Below are 23,666 nucleotides of genomic sequence, written 5' to 3' on the forward strand. Positions count from 1 at the left end.
GCTTTAGTCACATATTCATCCCCACACTAATGTGTCAAGCATACTATATCCTCCACAGCTAGTAGCTTTATTGAAAATCTCATAGGTCTTTCAGCTTATATCAGCTGTCTATCTAACTCTAACTACTGAAATAGATATTGCTCGATCTTAGTGTGGTATTTGATAAGATAAGATAAACCACACTATTCTACTTGACAAGCTAGAAAACATACTAAGCTCTAAATGACCTTGCCCCATTGGTGCATACCTGCATTTTCTGTAAAGCAGCTTTGTGACAAAACCAGTTGTAAAGTGCTACATGAATAAAGTAGTCTTGAAATCTTTTGGCAGATCGTCTTATACAGAGTGACTTACAGTTCAATCATATTACGGAAGCGGGTGAATGTAGCATTACATCTTGATCAAGGACTCTTATAAGTACAGTATGACATGCTTGCCCAAGTGTGGAATCAAACCCCAGTCTGCCACATAGAATTATCCATTAAATTGTTGTAACCCTTCTTTTTGGCAATTATAAAACTTTATTTTGGTGTAGCTTATGCTATGTGAATACGGCCTTAAGGTCTTAAATGACCTTGTCTTGTCTCTATAGCATTTGGACTTGTCTCAGTCTCTGAGTAAGGTGGACTTGGAAATTATTCTCGAGACCAGCCATGTGCAGTGGCTATATCTGAATTAACTGGAAACTGAGCTTCAAACAGAATAAAACAGTTCTTTTTCTACATGTTAAAAAAGAGTTGCGGACTTGCCTCTAATGGTCTTGACTATGACACTGCCTAGACCTTTGTGGAGCAAAGCACATCACAGCAAGAGTCATCAAAGCATAACCTTAAATTTAAATAGAGACAATGTGAATCACTGTTTGCTTTTTAAAGTCTACATGTTCTATAATTAAATGAATGTTCATACCTTATAATATGAGTTCCTTTACACCATGTTTTCAGTATACTACTGAATGATTTATGCCATTCAGTATCAGCAAAAAAGCAGATGCATTAGTCCATGCCCTTAGAGTCCAACTGCTTTATCCATATATTTAAATTTTTTATTGAATGCATTTAAGCAATGTTTTCAATTGTACTCTGATTTCGACATAGAAGAATTGTGATTTTGGTCAGGGTGAAAAATGCCCTGATGCTTTAACATGCCCATTTACAACCCTATGATTTGGACCTGAAATTAAATGAGCTGTTTTCCCTTTTTGGTGTGCTCATTTAAAATTTGATGAGCTCTGCTCCGATTTGATCTGGTTTACAGTGAGGCACCGCAATGGCTCACACAAAAGCACTATGTCAAAATAGACACACTCAGGAAAATAAAATGAACCTCCATGTAAATAAATTCTGTCATCATACTATTTAGTTTGCTATGCTAGTTACTTAGGGGTTGATGAGAGCTAAAGTTTTCTAGCTACTTGCTTTCAAAATCAACAACAACACAAAGTAAATTAAAGCTGTTAGCTCACCATGAAACTTTCAATTTAAGATAATCTGGCTTCAACCATCAAAAAGTGGATAAAATCACAAACATTATGGCTGCTACTCACAGGTTGCTGTTGGGGTTGTGATGCATTTGAAACTGCCCCTCCATATCTTTAGTGTCAAACGCTGAGCAAAGCCTGCTCAATATTGTCCAAGGTTTGAGAAATTGTCCAAAGTGAAATGTTCAGAGCAAACTAACAGCTTTGAATTAAAGTTGTCCATAATCTTGATAAAGATGTGGGCCCTGAAGTTGGCTTCCTATACACCAGCTTGTTTTGTGAACTTTCCGTTACACCTTAAATGGTTCCACAGTTACATTCTGGTGCCTTACATGCTGTAGCATTTAAGGTGGAGAGAAACATTCGATTAAGAAGCTAGACAACAGGAAGCCAACTTCAGCCTTGCTTAAAGATGAATATCAACCATACCCATTGACCTTGGTTGGGCCTTCAGAAGGAAAGTTTTAGGTTCCTTGGAAAGGGTACAAAAAGTGCTGACATCCCCTTCACAGCCTGCAACGATACATTTCTGCACATAGTTTGCCATTTTCTTGGTGTTGCTCTGTTGTCGTAAATTCTGAGTTTTGCGTAAATGTTGAGTTACATCACAGTCTAGGAATTTGGAATCAATCATTTTACCACCCTCTGTTTGAAGGAGGAGGCAATGTTTGAGGTTCACAGTATATTAGTTCTATGCAATGAGTTCTCCTTATTCAACTATGCTGATGTCAGGCCCAGATTATCCAATAGGTTTTATGGGCATGGGCCCAGGGGCCTGAGCCACTAGGGGGCCATGTGAGCAATTATGAGAAAATCTAAAGAGCTGTTTTAATTGCAGTGGAATCTTTATTTTTATTGCATTAATTAAATTTATCTTTACCTTAATTTAGTGGGTACAGCAGTAAAAATGAATAGCTAGTGTCCTACCAGCTAATGTTAGCCACAGATGTTCAATCCACGGTTTACTCCCGTACTCATGATAGCCTGGGGGGATGCGAGCAACAACAATATAATGCTTTCATTATAATCAATGAAGCTGTCTATACCAGCTGTGAGCGGCAGAGCTTAATGCGATGCGGGGAGATGAAATGTGCCGGTTTTTCTGTTTTTAATGCATCACTCTGCAATTCCACCTTAAAATGGATGTGAAGAAAGTCTTCCAAGAACAACTTTTCCAGTAAACAATTAGGAGAGAAAGAGCCAGAGTGCTGGAAGTTAGAGGTGAAAATCTTTGTTTTGTGTTACCTAGATAACTAGTTAGGGTAGCTAAGTAAAGATATGAGTTAGCATGACCGAGCAGCCCCCCACCAAAACGAAGCAGATTAATGCAATGTAATTTAGAGTAATGATGTTAAATGTGGGAATAAAACTAAAAACCCAGTACAAACTCTATTAAATACATGCCTCAAACCACAGCTGATGGCTCTGTCAGTAAAGCAGCTTTTGAGAGGTCTGTGGTTTGTTTACATTTTGATGCGCACTCAATGTTTCCGGTGTAGACATCCTGATGGCTTTGTGACGCGATGCAATTCTTCATTTGAACATCAATTTGCTGTAGGACACGGTGCAATTTTGTGTTATTGATCATAATCCTGATGCTCTCCACATCTTTCCTGAACCTCAGTTTATTTTTGTCCTCCAATCACTATTTAGTAATTGTTACACTACCCTTCATTATTTCTCTCAAGCTTTCAGGTTTTTAGCATTGAACTAGAGCTACTTTGGAGCTTTAAATTTTAGACCAAAAGAAATAAAAAAAAATTAATCCCAAAAAAAAAATAACAGAGCTGCACAATCAAATTTTTTTTATCAATACTTTTACCTGTGTTGATTTAAGCTTCTTTTCTCACCTCTGAACCTGATCATGAACAGTGCCGGTGTTTGTTTTGATGCTGCTTCAGTAGGTGCAGCCTCAGACAGCAACATTTGTTTGCTGTTTTCATACGCAGTTCATTTTCTGAAGACCGCATCACAGCTTGTCTTTTTGTGATATGGTTTCCTTTGGCTTGGATGGTGACCTGCAAGGGCAAAAGTGGACTAAATTACACACGTGGGTGTTTGTTAATTGATCACAAATTTTGCAGGGATGCAAGTGCTCTGTTACTCTCACGTTCATCACCATGAAAACAGATAAACAGAAAATAGAGACATGTATCATCTTTGTGAATACCAATTTAAATTTAACCGATCAGGTTGCCAAAAATATGCCCCACGATGCATAATCAAATGCATATAATTGTTTTATTGCTTGTCTCTCATTATTTACAGCAGCTCACAGTGCAGGAACAATATGAGCATTTGTACTGAAAAGAATGTTCTCTGAAGTTGAATTCTCTCGTGAATTAGCGCAGTTCAATTGTTTGGTGTGGATCCGATCTGAGTGGAGTGTTCCCACAACTGAACTAAAGTGTACCAACCAAGGCAGATCTGAAAGCTCCTCCAACTGAACTTGAGATTCTGATTGCCTACTCATAAAGTAGTGGGGCGTTGCCACAGTACTTTGAAAAGTGGTGGGTCAAATGCCTGTTTGCCACTGTGGTTCTGGCGGCCCTGTTCCAAGTATTCAAAAGATGTGCCTGAGGGATCTGTTATAGCGAGACCTGAAACTTCGACAAAGTAGTAGATGCACATTTCCAAAGTCAAATGTAAAAAGTTAAAAAGTTGATTCGTCCTTGTCATCAGAGAAAAGATATAAATGGAAAATCCCCCAAACATTTCCAAGCCCCCAACAGTGGTATGCATTGTCTAGGCTCAGGCCCAGATCATCCAGTTGGTTTAAAGGGTGCGTGCCCAGGGGCCCAAGCCACTCGCAGCAGGAAAAAATGAACTATTAACCTTATCAATGATCAGAATCCTGACACTCACTTTGTCTTTCCTAAACCTCAGCTTCCTTTTTTTATATTCCAATCACAATAACAACCGTTTTGCTATCTGCCATTACTTTAGACAAGCTATCAGGGTTTCTTTTACATCAAGCTAGTGTTCCTGTCTATGCACTTTGAATTTGAAGCTTCACAAGTACAAAAGAGAATCTGTAAAAGAGACCTGATACTACAGGTAGATGTCTATTTTCAAAGCCAAACACAAATAAAAATGTCAGCCTGAGTTGATAAAAAAATTGCTGCGTCATTGTTGGCAGTGATCTACAGACTGTCTACTTCAAATGTAAGATATAAAAATTAAAAAAAATAAATAAATAAATTTCCACTTCCACTGAAGCCGTATACTTCAGCTTAGGGTGAGTGACAGTTTTTATTTCGCTGGTGTCATTAGGCACATTTCTCAGCTGTATTATTTTAATTGATGTCATCTTCTTTGGGGTAAATGTGCTTGTGAAAAGTGGACGCATTACTTTAGGATGTTTTGCACTGGTTGTTGGGTTTATGTTAAGTTGTGTTCTTGTTAGTGTGGGTGTAATCTTGCTATGGCTCCTATAGTTTGGAAAACGTATGACTTGTCAACTTGTTATTGTGTAACCAGCACAGGTCAATGCAAAAATGTTCATGCTAAACAAATTACATTAAAACATTATACTGAAGCGAAATATTTCATTCAAGAAGTTTGTTTCTGTAACTACTTAGATAACCTGTTGTTTTTTTGTTTGTTTTTTAATTTTTGTATAGCACAAATCCAACATTCAACATTCAAAGCTCTTTACAAAAAAGTAAATAAGGGGCCTATATTTTAATGATCTGGGCCTGGCTAATGTAAATACAGTTTATATATGTAAATATTTATTGAAATGTGTACTCATTTCTCTCTCTCTCGTCATCATCTTCCCTGAAGAGTTATCTCTCATCCACTCACCTTTCTTCTGCTCTCCTTTCCTCCTTGTTGTCTTTCTATGTTTGTCCTCTGCCCTAGTCTCTATGGTCCTCTATTGGCCAAGTTATCTAATGTTAGCTATAGCTATGTGCACTAGTAGGCAGCTGGAACATCAGCAAGATTCATGTTAGTAGTACCACTGAGGATAAAATAATGAGGAATGTCTAAGATTAAACTTAGCTGAACATTTTCGAATCATCATCATTTCTCTACTAAATTAATAGTCCTGGCCTGCCTTTATTTTGTCCCTCATTATCCTGAAATATGCAAAATCAGAGACTCTTCCTCTGCAATATTCTTTTTAATCTGTCTCTGGAAAATTGCACATTGGTCAATGTCTAACATAACTTCTCTCTTTACTGCTTTTGTGCTTAGTGCAGATGGGGTCTCAGTGGAGTAGCCAGACGGATACTACGGGTGCTGCAGTGTAAACTTTTTAAAGTGACAGTAGTGGTAAAGAAAATTACTGCGCTTTTAAGAAACTGTGCACTGATAACAAGCTGAGTGATCTTTAGCCTGGAGGACACAGCATCCATGATTTCCGAAAAGAAACTCAAATGTTGATTCATCAGACCACAGAACACTTTTCTGCTTCCCCTCAGTCCATTTTTAATGATCTCAGGCCCAGAGAAGGTGGCGATGTTTCTGGATCCTGTTTTTCTTTGCGTTTAAGACTCTAATTAGCATTTGCGGATGCAGCAACAAACTGTTTTCACAGACAGTGTTTTTCAAGTTTTTCTGAGCCCATGCAGTGATTTCCACTACAGAATCATGTATGTTGTTAATGCAGTGCCATCTGAAGGCCCAGCAAATACAGTTTTTTGGCCTTGTCCAATGCGTACACAGTTTTCTCCAGATTCTCTGAATATTTTAATGTTATTATATACCGTAGATAATGAAAAGCAAAAGTTCCTTGCTCTTTTATGTTGAGAAATGTTATTCTCGAATTGTTGCAGTATTTGCTCGTGCAGTCTTTCACAGAATGGTGACCCACTCCTCATCTTTACTTCTGAAAGACTCTCTCTCTGGGATGCTTTTTTATACCCAATCATGTAACTGACCTGTTGTCAATCAACCACCAGGTGTTTTTATTAGCATTACACAATTTTATCAGCCTTTTGTTGCCCCCATCCCAACTTTTTTGGAATGTGTTCTTGGCATCAAATTCAAAATGGGCATGTTTTTCAAAAAACAATAAAATTCCTCAGTTTCAACATTTGATATTTTGTCTTTGTACTATTTTCAAAGAAATATAGGGTTTGCACATCATTGCATTATGTTTTTATTTACATTTTGCACAGAGTCCCAACTTTTTGGAAATGGGGCAGTTTCTTTGTCGCACTGATAACAAGCACTTGGGGTGGGGGGGTCTAAAGATTTTTATCAATAAAATGTCTCAAAATGAACAAAGAAATAATGTGGAATCATTTTTTTCAACTTTGTCAGCTCACCTTCTTCTTCTTTCTCTTCAAGAATGTGCATGAGGGCCAAAAGGTTTTTGCCTGCCTAACAGCATACAGTAGTTGCACTGTTTTCTTGTGGCTACATCTCCAAACCCATATTTAAGGTCAACATGTAGCAAACAGGACAAGAACCTTTAGACTAAATAGCTTGGCTTTGTCTCATCTCGATCTGCCTCAGCTAAGGGCTTGGAAGTAACACAGAACACACAGGCATTAAAATAAGATGTTTTCTCATAGTATCTGAGGACGCTGAACTGATGCATATCTTAAGTGCTGTCTAATAAAAATATGCTGTATTTATTTTTCAACCCAAAAAAGATAGGTCTTCTGATGAAAGACTACATGCTGAGCTACTGAACAGTATGTTAAATAGTTTCTATGAATATTCTGAAGTGAATATTCAGCTGTATTTTGTAGAGCATCTAACGTGCTCTGTGTTTACATCATACCAACTATGTTCTTTTGTTTTGTACTTTGTATTAGTCTTTTTGCTACTTCTTTGTATTTTCAAGTGCTGAGATCTCTTTTTCAGAACTCTTCACATAGTTAGCACAACAACACTCTGTTTGGACAAAACCATGAACAGTGTTTTTCCATGCTTTAAAATAGTATGCTTTCAGTGACCACAATTTCCAAAATTCTTTAATTCACTTCTCACTCAGGCTCAGCCTTTAGTATAACTGTGTATTTCTATAGCTCATTTTGCAAATGCTTACATACACTGTTACAAAACTGTTTTACTAAAATCTGAGTTATTTTGTTCATAATGGACAGTACATTATGGGCCCAGCATGTAATAAGCAAGTGCTTATTTGTAGGCAAGCAAGTGCTTATTTGTAGGCAAGCAAGTGAGGACATTATGTGCGATGTGATTGAGAACACCTATTTGGACCAACAGCTCTTTGCTTGCTTGAATACAATATACATTCAGTGAACACAATTTCCAAAGTTCTTTGAGTCAAATTGTAAGTGCATATAAACGCCATTACAGAACTGTTAAACTTACCTCCAAAACATAAACATAAACTCCAAGTCATAAATGTTAAATTGCATATTGCAATTGCATATCGAAGCAAATAATGATATTGATTATAGAGACACAAACTGCTGATTGAATGTGTCTGAATAGGCCAATCACATATGATTCCCATCTGAGCTGACCATCTATAAAAGGGGGTCAGTTCTGTAGTTCGTGTTCACAATGGACGGTCCATTATGAACCCAGTAATGTAAATAAGTAAGAGAGGACATCAGGTGTGTGTGTGAATGTGAGGCTAAATTATATATAACAGACACACTAAGTGTTAACTGTATCTGAGACTTGGATGTTTTTCTTTGCTAGGTTTTGTAAAAATATAGGATTTTTTTTATTGTTTGTTTCCATCACTTCATTTGTTATAGTAAAGTTAAACCATTTGGTTTTGTAACGATTTTCTGTTGTGTTTTTAGAAAAAAGTCTATACCTTGTTTACATGATCAACTAAAGAAAAGTAAAGTAATGCTGACTGACAAAGTATTCTTGTTGTAAAAACACTGGTGTTGGTGATTTGATGGAATGAGTTTGAGATGTTTCTGTAGTGTCTTGGTAGCTGTAGAGCATTTGAGGTGTAAAATAACATGTTGTACCAAGCTGCATGTTTCTGCTGAGAGGTGTGTGAAGACTTGAAAAAGTGAGCTTGGCATTGGAAAATGCTTCATAGCTATTGGAAAAAACTGCAAGGTTAGCATGGTGTGAACAAGAACATGTGGCCAAATGATGCAGAACAGAGACACTCAACATGTACTGTATCTGTGACAGATCTTTGCCGGATTGTTATGGGGTTTTTTTTGTAATGAGTTTGTAGCAAAGCAGCTTTACAGAAACATCCAGGTCCAAGCCCCCATGAGCAAGCCAATGGTGACAGTGATAAGAAAAAACTCCCCAAGAGCAAGAGGAAAAAACCTTGAGAGGAACCAAGACTTAAAAGGGGAGCCGGTAACACTTTACAACACTGTTTTGTAGTTAATAAGTAACTAATCAGGAACTGATCAGGAACGAGTGAGTAGTGCTGCATTAACACTTAAGGAACTACTCTTAACTACCAAGGACTACTAGTTAACTACTCAGTCGGTAATAGTAAACTAATGATTAGGGTAGTTTACTATTAACTAAACACTACCTACTGAGTCTTATAGAGAATTACATAGTAACTATGGTTTCTTAGAATAACTACTAATAACTCATAAATTACCGATCAATTCTACATTAACTGCTCAGTAGCTGAGTCTTTCTATGAACTGATAACTGATGTAGTGTATTCCAACACCTCTAACAGTAGTGAAATACACTACCCAGTGTGCAGTCTCTACAATATAATGGATTATATCCTCCATTTCTATTCAAAGAAACAGGTATCCTCAGAGAAGGCTGGCGACATCACACCACACTGTATAGACTGATGTCCCTCATGTGTGTTTTAATCAGAAACCTTAAAAGGCTATTGCACATGTTCATATTTGGCAGTGTGAACCAATTTGCACATCAGCCTACAAATGGGACAACTGCTAAAATACTACAGTATTCAGTAGACCAGTCTGCTTACCTCTCATCTTTAGAAAAGAGAACACCATTCTTTTCTTCAGGAGCACGTCTGACAGTGTTTTTCTGAACAGTAGTTCTCCTTTAAAGTCCTCTTGAGGGCAGGGTCATCTGCAGTCCGACTGTGTATGTGTCCTGCCTGCAAATTCACTTGGTTCTAAATATTACCAACTGATTATGTAATTACTGTCTGTTAAATAATGAATGAGGTGTTGCTGTTCTTCATTAGGAGTTAATGAAGATCAAGAACAATATAAAGTGAAACACATGGTAACCAATTATTAATGAACAAGGAGTTAATGATGATTAGGAGCAATATAAGGTGAAACACATGGTAACTCATTATTAATGAACAAGGTGTTACTGTATTCTTCATTAGGTATTAATGATGATCAGGAACAGTTTTATAAAGTGAAACACACGGTAACTCATAAATAATGAACTAGGAGTTCATGATGATCAGGGACAGTATTATAAAGTGAAACACATGTTAACTCATTATTAATGAACTGGGAGTTAGTAATGATCAGGAACAGTATTATAAAGTGAAACACATAGTAACTCACTATTAATGAACTAGGAGTTAATAATGATCAGGAACAGTATTACAAAGTGATATACATTTGAAATAAAAACCCCTAAAGAAATTATGTACTGTAGTACAAAAAATATTAATAAAGAAATTTTGAATAAAGTAAGAGTAAATAAGTTGTTTATTGACTGCTTTTTTATTTGTGAACAGTCCAAATGTGAAAGCATCCCTGAGTTCGCTAGCTATATCATTAAAAATAATACACCCAAACAAAATGAAATCAAAATCTGTGATTACTACTGAAAGAGAAATTCTGAGAGCTAATACTGATCACTGTATGTTCTGCTAGTATATTAATTACACATCTTTCTGTTTCATATCTGAGGCACAAAGTTTTACTGCCTATTAGCCTTGCTCACATTAGTTAAATTAACTACCTAGCTAGCATGCACTCATAACAGAACATCAGCAGCAGCTTTAGGTTTAATAAAGCACTAACATGTGCTTATAATTCTGAAACAACACAGCAAAACAGACATTGTACAAGAAGACCGAACCTACTTAGCTCAGATTAGTTAGCAAGCCAGCTAACTGTGTCTCTACGTTAGTGCTGCAGTCTGAATAAAACCTTGAATCTGAATCAAACGTCTCACATTAGTGGCCTGGGGGTCTGCCATGAGTCTGATTCACTCATCATACATCAGGAGATACAGCAAGTCAGAATTAAAATATGAATAGAATTATCAAACTAATCCACTGAGAATTCAGGATTAAATGCTCTCCTTGCCCAGCACTCAGAAAAACCTCACAGGCACTCAACAGAAACACCAAAGCTGTCATAATAAGAGTGCTGTGCAGCTCTACTGTTAAATGTAAGTTTATTTAATTCAATATAACTCTAGAATTTTTATTATTTTAAGTGTCAGACTCTCTATTTATTTATACTCCTACAAAAAACAAACAAACAAACAAAAAACAGGAGTGGTGAGGCCAAGATAAGATTTTTCAGCATTTAAAAATAAAAAGAAGAAGAGAAAAAGCACTGAAACCACTAAAAAGGTTCTTTATCATTCATTATACATTATATATAAATGAATATTATATTTATAACATTTTGTAAAACTAGACATTAAATAATATTTAGGCTGAAAATATTGCGAAATATTATTATATTATAATATTAGTCCAATTCTGCATTATAACTTTGATGGTAGATTTTTCCCTGTCCCTTCTTCTCTAAAATCTATTCAGAATCACTACCTAAGGTTAAATGAATATAAACCAAACAACATACATGCATTTTTATTATTAAATGAAAACATTCCTATCTGCCCAGTTAAGCCATCATGGAAAGATCAATTAGACTTTATTTGAAATAAAATATAAAATACAGGGTCCTAAAGTCAAATTGTCTGTAGGCCAAGTGCCAGGTGGTCTTTTCAAAAAAGGCCAGTGCATATTAGCAAGTCTTCTATCACCACAATCCACTACTACTACTGATGATGATTATGATGATGATTATGATTATTATTATTATTATTATTATTGTACTAGTTGTGGTATAAACACATAGAGGTTTTGATATTTAAAATAATAAACATTTTAGTGTTCTGTTGAATTAAATAAACTTACATTTAACAGTAGAATTGCACAGGACTCATTATGATAGCATTGACATTTCTGTTAAGCACAAACTAGCACAATGGACTCTAATGTAGAGACGCAGTTAGCTGACTCATTAACTAATCTGAGATAAGTTGGTTCAGTCTTCTTATACAATGTCTGTTTTGCTGTATTATTTAAGAATTATAAGATCATGTTAGTGCTTTATTAATCCTAAAGCTGCTGCTGATGTTCTGTTATGAGTGCATGCTAGCTAGGTAGTTAATTTAGCTAACGTGAGCTAAACTAATAGGCAGTAAAACTTTGTGCCTCAGATATGAAACAGAAAGATGTGTAATTAATGCACTAGCAGAACATACAGTGATCAGTATTAGCTCTCAGACATTCTCCTTCAGTAGTAATCACAGATTTTGATTTCATTTTGTTTGGGTGTATTATTTTTAATGATATAGCTAGCTAACTCAGGGATGTTTTCACATTTGGACTGTTCACAAATAAAAAAGCGGTAACACTTTACATTAAGTGTCGCTAATCAATCATTAAATATATAATAATCAACTATTAGTTTCCCATTATTTAGTTATTAGTTAACTCTTCATTAAGCATTAGCTATTACTTAGTAATCAATTAGTAATTAAGTACACTGTTAGTTGATAAGTTAGTATTTCGTTAGTTTGTGGCTTACTTACTCATTATCTGTGTGCTAATTGCTGCTTATTACATTGTTAATTAACTAATAAGTATTTTTCTTCATATAAAGAAGTAACGTGATAACTTACTAGCACTTATGTGTTAATCCTGCTAATTATCTGTTAATTAACTTTCCATCACCTCCATATATATCCATATATTCAGTTGCTTCACTTTTCTCACTTTGGTTCTTGTTCATTAAAGATGCTTATGGTCACATCTGACCATAAGATGAGCGCACACAAATTCATGGACGGTTTTGTTATTCATCACGTTCATCTTGGCATATCTGTACTCATATCTGGTAGGAGTGCATGTAAATTTGGGCATAAATGCTGGATATGTGGCTAATTAACCAAAACTATTATCAACATAATCGGTAATTGCAAAAATAAGAACAACAATAGAAAATTTCAATAATACTAATTTGTGTGCATGGCAGTCCAGTACAAAAGTGGATGTACTTACTTTACATGCACATTGATATAACAAGTGCTGCAACTATTTCATGTTCCATTTAAAGACACATTACACTGTGCTTTTGTTTCATACTACCGGCTCACAAACACAGCTTCAGTCATACACTGCAATAATACAGCGTTTATTTTAGGGAATTAATTACACTAAACAATCATTCTACTATGTTAACAACACTGAGTATTTTGTTTTATTTCACATTTTATTTTTTCCAGTTGTTTTCATTTCAATACTATTAAGTTTGGTCAGCAGGGGAGGAGTGCACTCACTGCTGGACATCAAACTCCACCCACGAGCACGGCCATTAGCTTTCATGCCAAACACTGCCATTTTATTGGCTGGCTACTGAAACATCTGCATGAATTAGTGCTTTATGTAAATGATATGTAAATGAGGTGCTGGTAGGCTGGTTTCATGCACTGAAGCTGATTTATCATTTATGCTCAAATCTCCACTTGTTTCCACATCGTACAAAATTGTTATGAATCAGATGCAGAGCAGTTCATACCTTATAAAAGGCAAAAAAAGGTGTTCTTTTTTTACGTAACTTTGATGATTAATGGGCCCTTTTCATAAAATTCGTGATTACTTACGGTTTAAGCATTAGCAGGGTAAAACTCACTTCCTCTCCATATAGCTACGATGCAATGTCAAAATGTTTACTAGTGAACTATAACGCTCAAACACTGAGCTACAACAGCTGTATTTTAGTTTTCCTGCACGGTTGTGACAAACAGTGAGAATAAGAAGTGAACGGCAGCTCTGATTTAACTGTAAACAGAGCTAAAATGTTGTATGTTGTTTTTACTGCAGTTCTGCTGCAGCTGCTTCACATCAAGCAGCCTCTGTGCCTTTGTACAACATGCCAGCGATTCGGTAATATTCTGATTTCAAAAGAAAGAAGAGCTTTTATATGTAGCATGAATGTTATAGACTCTGTTTATATTAAGCTAGCTATACTGGCTAGAAGCTACTGCTAACCAAACTAGCCCGGCTAACATAAAGCAGGTTTTTCAGATGTTTTTTTAGCTAGGAGTCTCGTTTTTGACTGAGCAATGAAAGGTGGATGTTTTCTGAAGTGCTGCTTCAATAATTGCCATGAAACTATTAGAATAATGCTGTTTGGCAGATCGCTAACTTAGCTTTAAAGTTTGCTACTCATATGAAGCTGGTGCTCCTCAAACTGCTAATGGTAGGCTAGCTAATTAGCGACTGTAGCCTGCTAGCCTACCATAAGCTAATACAGTTTAAATGAGGTCTGTAAAATAGACTTTACATATAAAAGTTTTTGTTTGCGTTTATGTCAGAAGTCACTGCCATCCTGTAGCTAAATGTGTCACAGAACCTGCTCCACATTAGCCGGCTGGTGGCAGCAGCTAATGAAAGCTAACTAGCTTCCTTATTTTGGGAACACAGCTACAGTTAGAAATGGCTTCTAGCGTTGCTAGCTAGCTACAGCTAAACAACGTCTACCAAATTCATACCACATAGAAGAACTTTTATTTCTTTTGAAAACAAAAATATTACAGAAATCACTGGCATGTTGTTCAACTACAGAGGCACTGCTTGATGTGAGCAGCTGCAGCAGCAGTAAGCAGGGCTACACCACACACAGCATTTTAGCTATGTTTAAAGTTAAATCAGTGCTTCTATTCTCTTCCTATTCTCACTTTTTGTCATGATAGTGCATGAAAACTAACATATGTCTGTTGTAGCTCAATATTTGAGCATTATAGTTCGCTGCTAATGCTTAATCTGGACGTAATCGCGACCCTTTGTGAAAAGGGCCCATGGCCATTAGATCTTTACATTTTGACCATTAATTACTTCTTAAATTCCACTTAATCAACCATTCATTGCTTCTTAAATTCCTCTTACTTAATCATTAATTACTTCTTAAATTCCTCTTACTTAACCATTAATTACTGCTTTTGTGTCCCTCCAAGTAAAGTGACAACACCTAATGGCCATGGGCCCTTTTCACAAAGAGTCGCAATTACGTCCGTATTAAGCATTAGCAGTGAACTATAATGCTCAAATACTGAGCTACAACAGACATATGTTAGTTTTCGTGCACTATCATGACAAAATGGCCATTAGATCTTTACATTTTGACCTTTAATTACTTCTTAAATCCCTCTTACTTAACCATTAATTACTGCTTTTTTGTTGTCACTTTACTTGGAGGGACACAAAAGCAGTAATTAATGGTTAAGTAAGAGGAATTTAAGAAGTAATTAATGATTAAGTAAGAGGAATTTAAGAAGCAATGAATGGTTGATTAAGTGGAATTTAAGAAGTAATTAATGGTCAAAATGTAAAGATCTAATGGCCATTAATCATCAAAGCTACGTAAAAAAAGAACACCTTTTTTTGCCTTTTATACGGTATGCACTGCTCTGCGTCTGACAATTTTGTATGATGTGGAAACAAGTGAAGATTTGAGCATAAATGATAAATCAGCTTCAGTGCATGAAACCAGCCTACCAGCACCTCATTTACATATCATTTACATGAAGCACAGGAAGCACACACTAATTCATGCAGATGTTTCAGTAGCCAGTCAATAAAACGGCAGTGTTTGGCATGAAAGCTAATGGCCGTGCTCGTGGGTGGAGTTTGATGTCCAGCAGTGAGTGCACTCCTCCCCTGCTGACCAAACTTAATAGTATTAAAATGAAAACAACTGGAAAAAATAAAATGTGAAATAAAACAAAATACTCAGTGTTATTAACATAGTAGAATGATTGTTTAGTGTAATTAATTCCCTAAAATAAATGCTGTATTATTGCAGTGTATGACCGAAGCTGTGTTCGTGAGCCGGTAGTATGAAACAAAAGCACAGTGTAATATGTATTTAAATGGAACATGAAATAGTTGCAGCACTTGTTTATATCAATGTGCATGTAAAGTAAGTACATCCACTTTTGTACTGGACTGTCATGCACACAAATTAGTATTATTGAAATTTTCTATTGTTGTTCTTATTTTTGCAATTACCGATTATGTTGATGATAGTTTTGGTTAATTAGCCACATATCCAGCATTTATGCCCAAATTTACATGCACTCCTACCAGATATGAGTACAGATATGCCAAGATGAACGTGATGAATAACAAAACCGTCCATGAATTTGTGTGCGCTCATCTTATGGTCAGATGTGACCATAAGCATTTTTAATGAACAAGAACCAAAGTGAGAAAATTGAGGCAACTGAATATATGGATATATATGGAGGTGATGGAAAGTTAATTAACAGATAATTAGCAGGATTAACACATAAGTGCTAGTAAGTTATCACGTTACTTCTTTATATGAAAAAAAATACTTATTAGTTAATTAACAATGTAATAAGCAGCAATTAGTGCACAGATAAAGAGTAAGTAAGCCACAAACTAACGACAAACTAACTTATCAACTAACAGTGTACTTAATTACTAATTGATAAATGCTTAATCAATTACTAAGTAATAGCTAATGCTTAATGAAGAGTTAACTAATAACTAAATAATGGGAAACTAATAGTTGATTATTATATATTTAATGATTGATTAGCGACCCTCAATGTAAAGTTTTACCAAAAAAGCACTCAATAAACAACTTATTTACTCTTACTTTTTTCAAAATATCTTTATTAATATTTTTGTACTACAGTATATAATTTCTTTAGGGGTTTTTATTTCAAATGTATATCACTTTATAATACTGTTCCTGATTATCATTAACGCCTAGTTCATTAATGATGAGTTACCATGTGTTTCACTTTATAATACTGTTCCTGATCATTACTAACTCCTAGTTCATTAATAGTGAGTTACTATGTGTTTCACTTTGTAATACTGTTCCTGATTATCATGAACTCCTAGTTCATTAGTTATGAGTTACCATGTGTTTCACTTTATAATACTGTTCCTGATCATGATTAACTCCAAATGAAGAACACAAAAACACCTTATTCATTAATAATGAGTTACCATGCATATCACTTTATATTGTTCCTGATCACCATTAGCTCCTAATGAGGAACACCTCATTCATTATCTAACAGACAGTAATTACATAATCAGTTGGTAATACTTAGAACCAAGTGAATTTGAAGGCAGTCACATGTTGCAGATGACCCCCCCCTTCAACTGACCCTGCCCTCAAGAGGACTTTAAAGGAGAACTACTGTTCAGAAGAAACACTGGCACACATGCTCCTGCAGAAAAGAATGCTGTTTTCTTTTCTAAAGATGAGAGGTAAGCAGACTGGTCTACTGAATACTGTAGTACTTTAGCAGTTGTCCCATTTGTAATCTGATGTGCAAATTGGTTCACACTGCCAAATATGAAGATGTGCATTAGCCTTTAAGGTTTTTGATCAAAACACACATGAGGGACATCAGTAAGTACAGTGCGATGTGATGTCGCCAGTCTTCTCTGAGGATACCTGTTTCTGTGAATAGAAATGGAGGATATAATCCATTATATTGTAGAGACTGCACAATGTGTAGTGTATATCACTACTGTTAAAAGTGTTGGAATACACTACATCAGTTATCAGTTCACCAGGAACCTTGTAAGACTCAGCTATTGAGCAATTAATGTAGAATTGATCAGTAATTTATTACAAGAAACCATAGCTACTAAGTAATTCTCTATGAGAGTCAGTAGTTATTTTTTAGTTAATAGTGAACTACCCTAATCATTAGTTCATTATTACCTACTGAGTAGTTAACTACTAGTCCTTGGTAGTTAAGAGTAGTTACTTAAGTGCATTAAGCAGCACTACTCATTCGTTCCTGATTAGTTACTTATTAACTACGAAACAGTATTGTAAAGTGTTACCGGGGAACCCATTCTCTTCTGGTCCACACCAGATAGCAAACAACATAACAAAAGAGCAAACTGAAGAGAGAATAAGATTTGAACATTAGTATGAAATATTAAAATACCAAAAAGGGGAAAAGCAGGTGAAGCAATGGCTATGACTAAATAGTTAGAGCCTGTGCAGCATCAGGAGGGTCAGTTAATGCAGGTGAGGTTTGCACAGTGTTGTACAGCAGAAAGCTCCATGGTGGTCAAACTGGTACAGGCAATGGGTGAGCAGTGGGCACACGATCAAGGTAGATGAACCAACAGCATCAGACTGCACAGAATGGGCAGTTGTTCAAAGAAACGAAAGAAAACACACATATAGTTCTGTTAAAAGAGATTGATTACAGTATACAGTGTTAACAGAGTGCAGCAGAGACTCCAGCAGGTCTAGCTATCACAGCCTAAAAGGGAGAGCCAGAAGGTTGTTGAGTGAATGCATAAGAGCAGCAGGACAACAGCACCTACACTACCAGTTTCCTATACTCTTTCTCCATGAACCCCAGAACACTCTTTATCTAAAGGGAAAAACTAATTACCAAAAGCAGTAGGTTTTTAGCCTAAACTTTTACAGATGTACGTGATGCATCTGAGAAACTATTACGTTTAAGCATTAGACAGTTTGTTTCTAGCAGTGTTTGACCCAAGAGGAAGAACCTCTGTTTTCTCTGAGTAGGAGGAAGTTACTCAACATCCAGTCTTTTATGTCTTTTTCACAGTCCTCAGTCTTACTAGGTTGAAGTTTATCATCTGGTTTAGTCAATATATATATATATATATATATATATATATATATATATATATATATATATATATATATATGATCACCTCCTTGTTTCTATGCTCATTGTCCATTTCATCAACTCCACTTAATATATAGGTGCACTTTGTAGATCTACAATTACAGACTGTAGTCCATCTGTTTCTCTGCATACTTTGTTAGCCCCCTTTTATCCTGTTCTTCAGTGGTCAGGACCCCCATGGACCCTCACAGAGCAGGTACTAATTGGGATGTGGATCATTCTCAGCACCGCAGTAACATTGATGTGGTGGTGGTGCGTTAATGTGTGTAGTGCTGGTCTGAGTGGATCAGACACAGCAGTGCTGCTGGAGTCTGAGAATAGTCCAGCAACCAAAAATATCCAGCCAGCAGCATCCTGTGGGCAGCGTCCTGTGACCACTGATGAAGGACTAGACCAACACAAACTGTGCAGCAGCAGATGACAACCACGTCAGTGTTACTGCACTGCTGAGAATGACTGGACTAATGACAGTCTGTAATTGTAGAACTACTCAGACTCCAGCAGCACTGCTGTGTCTGATCCACTCAGACCAGCGCTACACACATGCTGAGAATGCTCCACATCCCAATTAGTACCTGCTCTGTGAGGATCCATGGGGGTCCTGACCACTGAACAACAGGTTGATAAAATGGACAATGAGTGTAGAAACAAGGAGGTGGTCATAATGTTATGTCTGATCGATATATATATATATATATATATATATATATATATATATATATATTATATATATATATATTTATATATATATATATATATATATATATATATATATATATATATATATTTATATATATATATAATTAACTAATCACCACACAAAACAAAGCTACAGAGCAAATAACCCTTTACTACTTCATAGATTTACATAATACAGTGAATTTACAGGACCTTAATGCTGAGTATTCATTTACAGAATACAGAGTATTCCTCTTGTAAGAACACTAGTGTTGATGTTTGAGTATTTTGAGCTGTAGAGTATTTGAGGTTTAATACAAACTGTTTCTGCAGAGAGAAGAGTTTTGTATGTTTTGCATGTGAAGAGATTTGAAAACGTGATCTTAGTACTGAAAAATGCTTGTTAGTAAGTGCTGAAATCTTATATTTCATTTTATAAAGAAGATACTAGCATCTCAAGTGTTCTTTGTATTTTAGTGAAATTAAAAAGAATGATTGGTATAGTGTACACACACATGCTTTACAAATAAAAGTTGGTGGACCAGACTCCTAACCAGGAGTGGAGTGGAGTTTAGTGATTCTGGGGCTCTAGGCAAAACACAGGTATGGAGCCCCCTGGATGCACAGTTTTAAAGTAGCTATGAGCTGCTGAGTGGTGCAACCATGCAAAAATGATATGTTGACAAGTGGAATCATCTTATTTTTAAATAAATGATACATCTAATATTTCTCATTCTTAGATTGTTGCAAAAATGCACATTTTTCTGAGAACCACTTATAACATTTATTTGGTTTTATGTAGCAAAAACAATCATAATTCATTATTACATGACCATTTTCCAACCTCTCTTTTTCCCTAAACAGGCTGTTTTTTGTTAGTGTAAATTTAGAAAGATTTAGTAAATTTGAAGATTTTTTTTTAACAACATCATATGTTACATATATTGATACCCCTGTACTTAAAACTTTGTACAACCTCCCTTTCTCAATAAAACAGCACTTAGTCTTCTCCTCAAACATCGTATAAGGTTGGAGAATACAGAGCAGGGAATTTTGAGATCATTCCTCTTAACAAAATCTCTCCAGATCATCCAGAGGAGCTTCTTCCCACAAGCCATTACTCTCTTGAACAGTTAAAATATTACACATTAAAATATTCCAGCTTCTAAACTGCACTTCTAAATATACTGGTATACAGTATCACACTGAACTCCATCCACTGAAACTACCGTCTCAAACCAGTGTTTATTCTAGTATCTTACTTACCTGCCTTATTACCCCACTTATCTTACTGTTACCTCACTGATCCCTTCTTTGCCACTATACACCCTTACACACTATACACCCTCAGCATTTTAACTTTACACTCATACTTTGCACAATGTAAAGGTTACAGGTATGACTGTGTATGTGGGTGTATGAGTGAGTGATGGTAGGAATGCATGTTTTATTTTATCTTTGTTTTATTTTTTTGTATTTTATTTTATATTTATTTTATTTTATTTTATTCACTACATGTAAATGTTTGATACTGTGCACTGTGAGCTCCTGTAACCAAAACCAAATTCCTTGTATGTGTAAGCATACCTGGCCAATAAAGCTTGATTCTGATTCTGATTCTGATGATTAAGGGAATTTGACGACTGTGTCACCTCAAATATATACTTCAGTGAAACAGAAAGTCATGGATTACTGCTTTCCTAGTTCCTAGACACTCTGATCAAAAAGTAAAAGTTACCTTTTGTTTCTAAGAATTTCTAAGGGTGCCAATAATTGTGGAAAACCTGGTTTTGTTAAAAAAAAACTTTCTGGATGAGGGATTTTTTTTTTTATCTCAGAATAAATTTACTTCAATTAAAGGTTTTTCTCATTTTTTTCAGTGTGAAAATAAGCTAATTCACAATTCACTATACTGCAGATAATGTTGCTTCTTTTAAGAAATATGCTTGCCAATTTACTGAGAAAATAAATAAATAAATAAATAAATAGTTGTGAATAATAAGTACCATTACAAATAACTATTTAGGCAAAGGTAGAGGCAGCTACTAGTTCAAAGATTGCACTAGTTCAAACTCTAGTTCAAAGATTGCCCCTGCTCCTACATTACATTAGTGTACCTCTGTAGCATAATTAAATTAGAAGTTTTGGATAAGAGCATTTGCCAAATGCATGAATTTTGCTATTCCATTATGCTTTTCTACTGTTGTCAGAAGACTGAATAGCAATACGCAAACCTCAGAAAATAACTGTTTTTCAAGCACTTCATATAATAGTCCACATCAGTGGCACATTTGCTTGCACATCGATATTCATTTATCATTGCTTTCACAATAGTTTTTATGTTAATACATATTTTTGCAAATATAATTTTGCAAGTCTAATTGTCTTCAGTTGGCTCTGAAATGTATTTAGTAAGCTTTGGAGATGAATATTGAAAAAACTGCTTTACTGTTAATTTTTATTACTCACATATGTATATTTAACAATATGTATAATTGATAATGGATATATCCTTAGATTACCTAATACTAGCCAATCACACATGCTGTCATATGCAATCATATGCTGAAAGCTTAAAGGTAGTAGCATTTCCTGAGAATGACGGGGGACTGGACAACAATGACTTACCAAATAATGTAGTAGCTTGGGAACTTTTTAGCTTTCACTGCACACCCATCCATGGAATTCTTAGCTGCCCATTCCCCAAAGCAGTGTTTTTAGAAAAAAAGGTACGAAACTGTCACTTGGGCAGTACTCGTCTTGTCACTGGGGTGGTACCCTCAAGAGTACATCTCAGTACCTTTAGTCAGGGAACATAATTGTACCATAGTCCATTAAAATTATATTTTTAAGTTGTATTAGCTCCACACACCCCAACTCATCTCCAGACTTTTTATAATATAGTTCTGTTTTAAAACATTTGGTTATAAAAGTTACAAATGCGTACTTTTCACCTGGGAAAAAGTTTATTTGATGTACACAATTGGACCTTAAAACCACTGTTGTACCTTTGAGGGTATATTTACATTGTTTGTACCTTGATGAACAAAACGTGTACCTGCACAGTACCTTTATTTCTAACAGTGTAAGAACAGTCTTAATTATGGCATTTTAGCTTACTGTTTTGTACAACTTAGCTTACTGTTTTATACAACTGTTTCCACGAGAAATCTAGAATTTGAGGCGCAATAAAATTAAAACCTGAGCACATTTTCTGCTATACAATCAGTTTGTAATTCTAAATCATACACAAAACTCTACAAACAGTGCAAATACTATAAACAGCACCAGCATTCAAAAATTTAGAGTCACTGTTTTCAATATTATAAAACAGTAGTAATTTTGTTGCAAATACTTTTTCTACAACTTCATGGGTTTCAGCTAATTTGAAGGAATCTGTAAAAATTAAGAAATTTTACATGTGCTCAGAATGCTGGTGACATAGAAATGCCTTTAACTTTAAAAATTAAGTTAATACAATGACTGTAACATCCAAGGCAGATAAACCAATCTAAACCACAAGTACATGCAATTTCACAGAATCCCATATAATTATGTAGACAATCTACACAATAGCAAACTGAAACAAACATTGCATTGAGAAGAAGAGAACTGTTGTAATACTTGTCTCTGCTACCCAAAACATTACTTAAATGAAATGATAGTGATAAGGATGAGAGAATACTTGCAAAAGGGTCTTACAATAGATTAAACTCACTGAGAGACAGAGACAAACCAAAGCAGCATTGTTCAGGGTCAAATGAACAGTATAAACAGTGTGGCTTGCTGAGAGGAATAGTAGTGGTGGATCATAAGTATATATTGCCCAACAGGTCCAACACTACTGCAAACTTATGTTTGCCATTGTATATAGTGCTCTGTACATTGTTAGAATAGCTAAAACAATACACACAGCTAAGAAGCTGGCAAGTACTACAGATTTACTCATCTCACAAAAGTAGCACACCTACAAAATGACAGACGTGCTTGTGGAGAAAGCCAAATGTCAGAGGGCAAGTTTAAACTGGCTTAAGGTAAAAAAATGCTTTACACCTAAAAATACCATTTTATAAAAGAAGAGCAGAAGACAAAGTGAAGCAGGGCATTAATATAGCTATATTTTGCTTTTCTAATATTCTGTAATTGCTACCTTCACTTTTTGCAATTCTTAAATAAGGCCACACTTGAATGTACAACAGAGCCAGTAGAGGTATATCCAATGTACATCGAAATTTTGAAATATTCTTTTTATCTCTGTTTTAAACTCTAAATACAAGGCACAAAAACACCAAAAAGGTCTTGCAAAGCTAAACACTGGGATTCAATCTCTGTCATTTCTTGTTAAAACAGTATTTTGTATCAAATGATACATACATGCCATCAAATTAATACATCTTTGCTGGAGCCACATGTTAAATGGATCAGTGCTATCTTTACCTTGTTTATGCCTTTTGTATTTTCAGTAAAAACAGTTATGTCTGTTTCAGTAGAAACAGTTCTTTCTGTTAATTCTTCTACATCATGAAGATGTAGTATTTTTTTCTATTGCCGTTAAACTTTATCACCTGTCTATAAAGCACTTTAAGCTTCCACCAGTATGTGAGGTGCTCTTTATAAAAAGTTATAATTATAATTATTATGATGTATTTGTACAGTGCTT

Source organism: Colossoma macropomum, unplaced genomic scaffold, assembly GCF_904425465.1.
Source record: "Colossoma macropomum unplaced genomic scaffold, Colossoma_macropomum, whole genome shotgun sequence".
In the NCBI taxonomy this organism is placed as follows: Eukaryota; Metazoa; Chordata; class Actinopteri; order Characiformes; family Serrasalmidae; genus Colossoma; species Colossoma macropomum.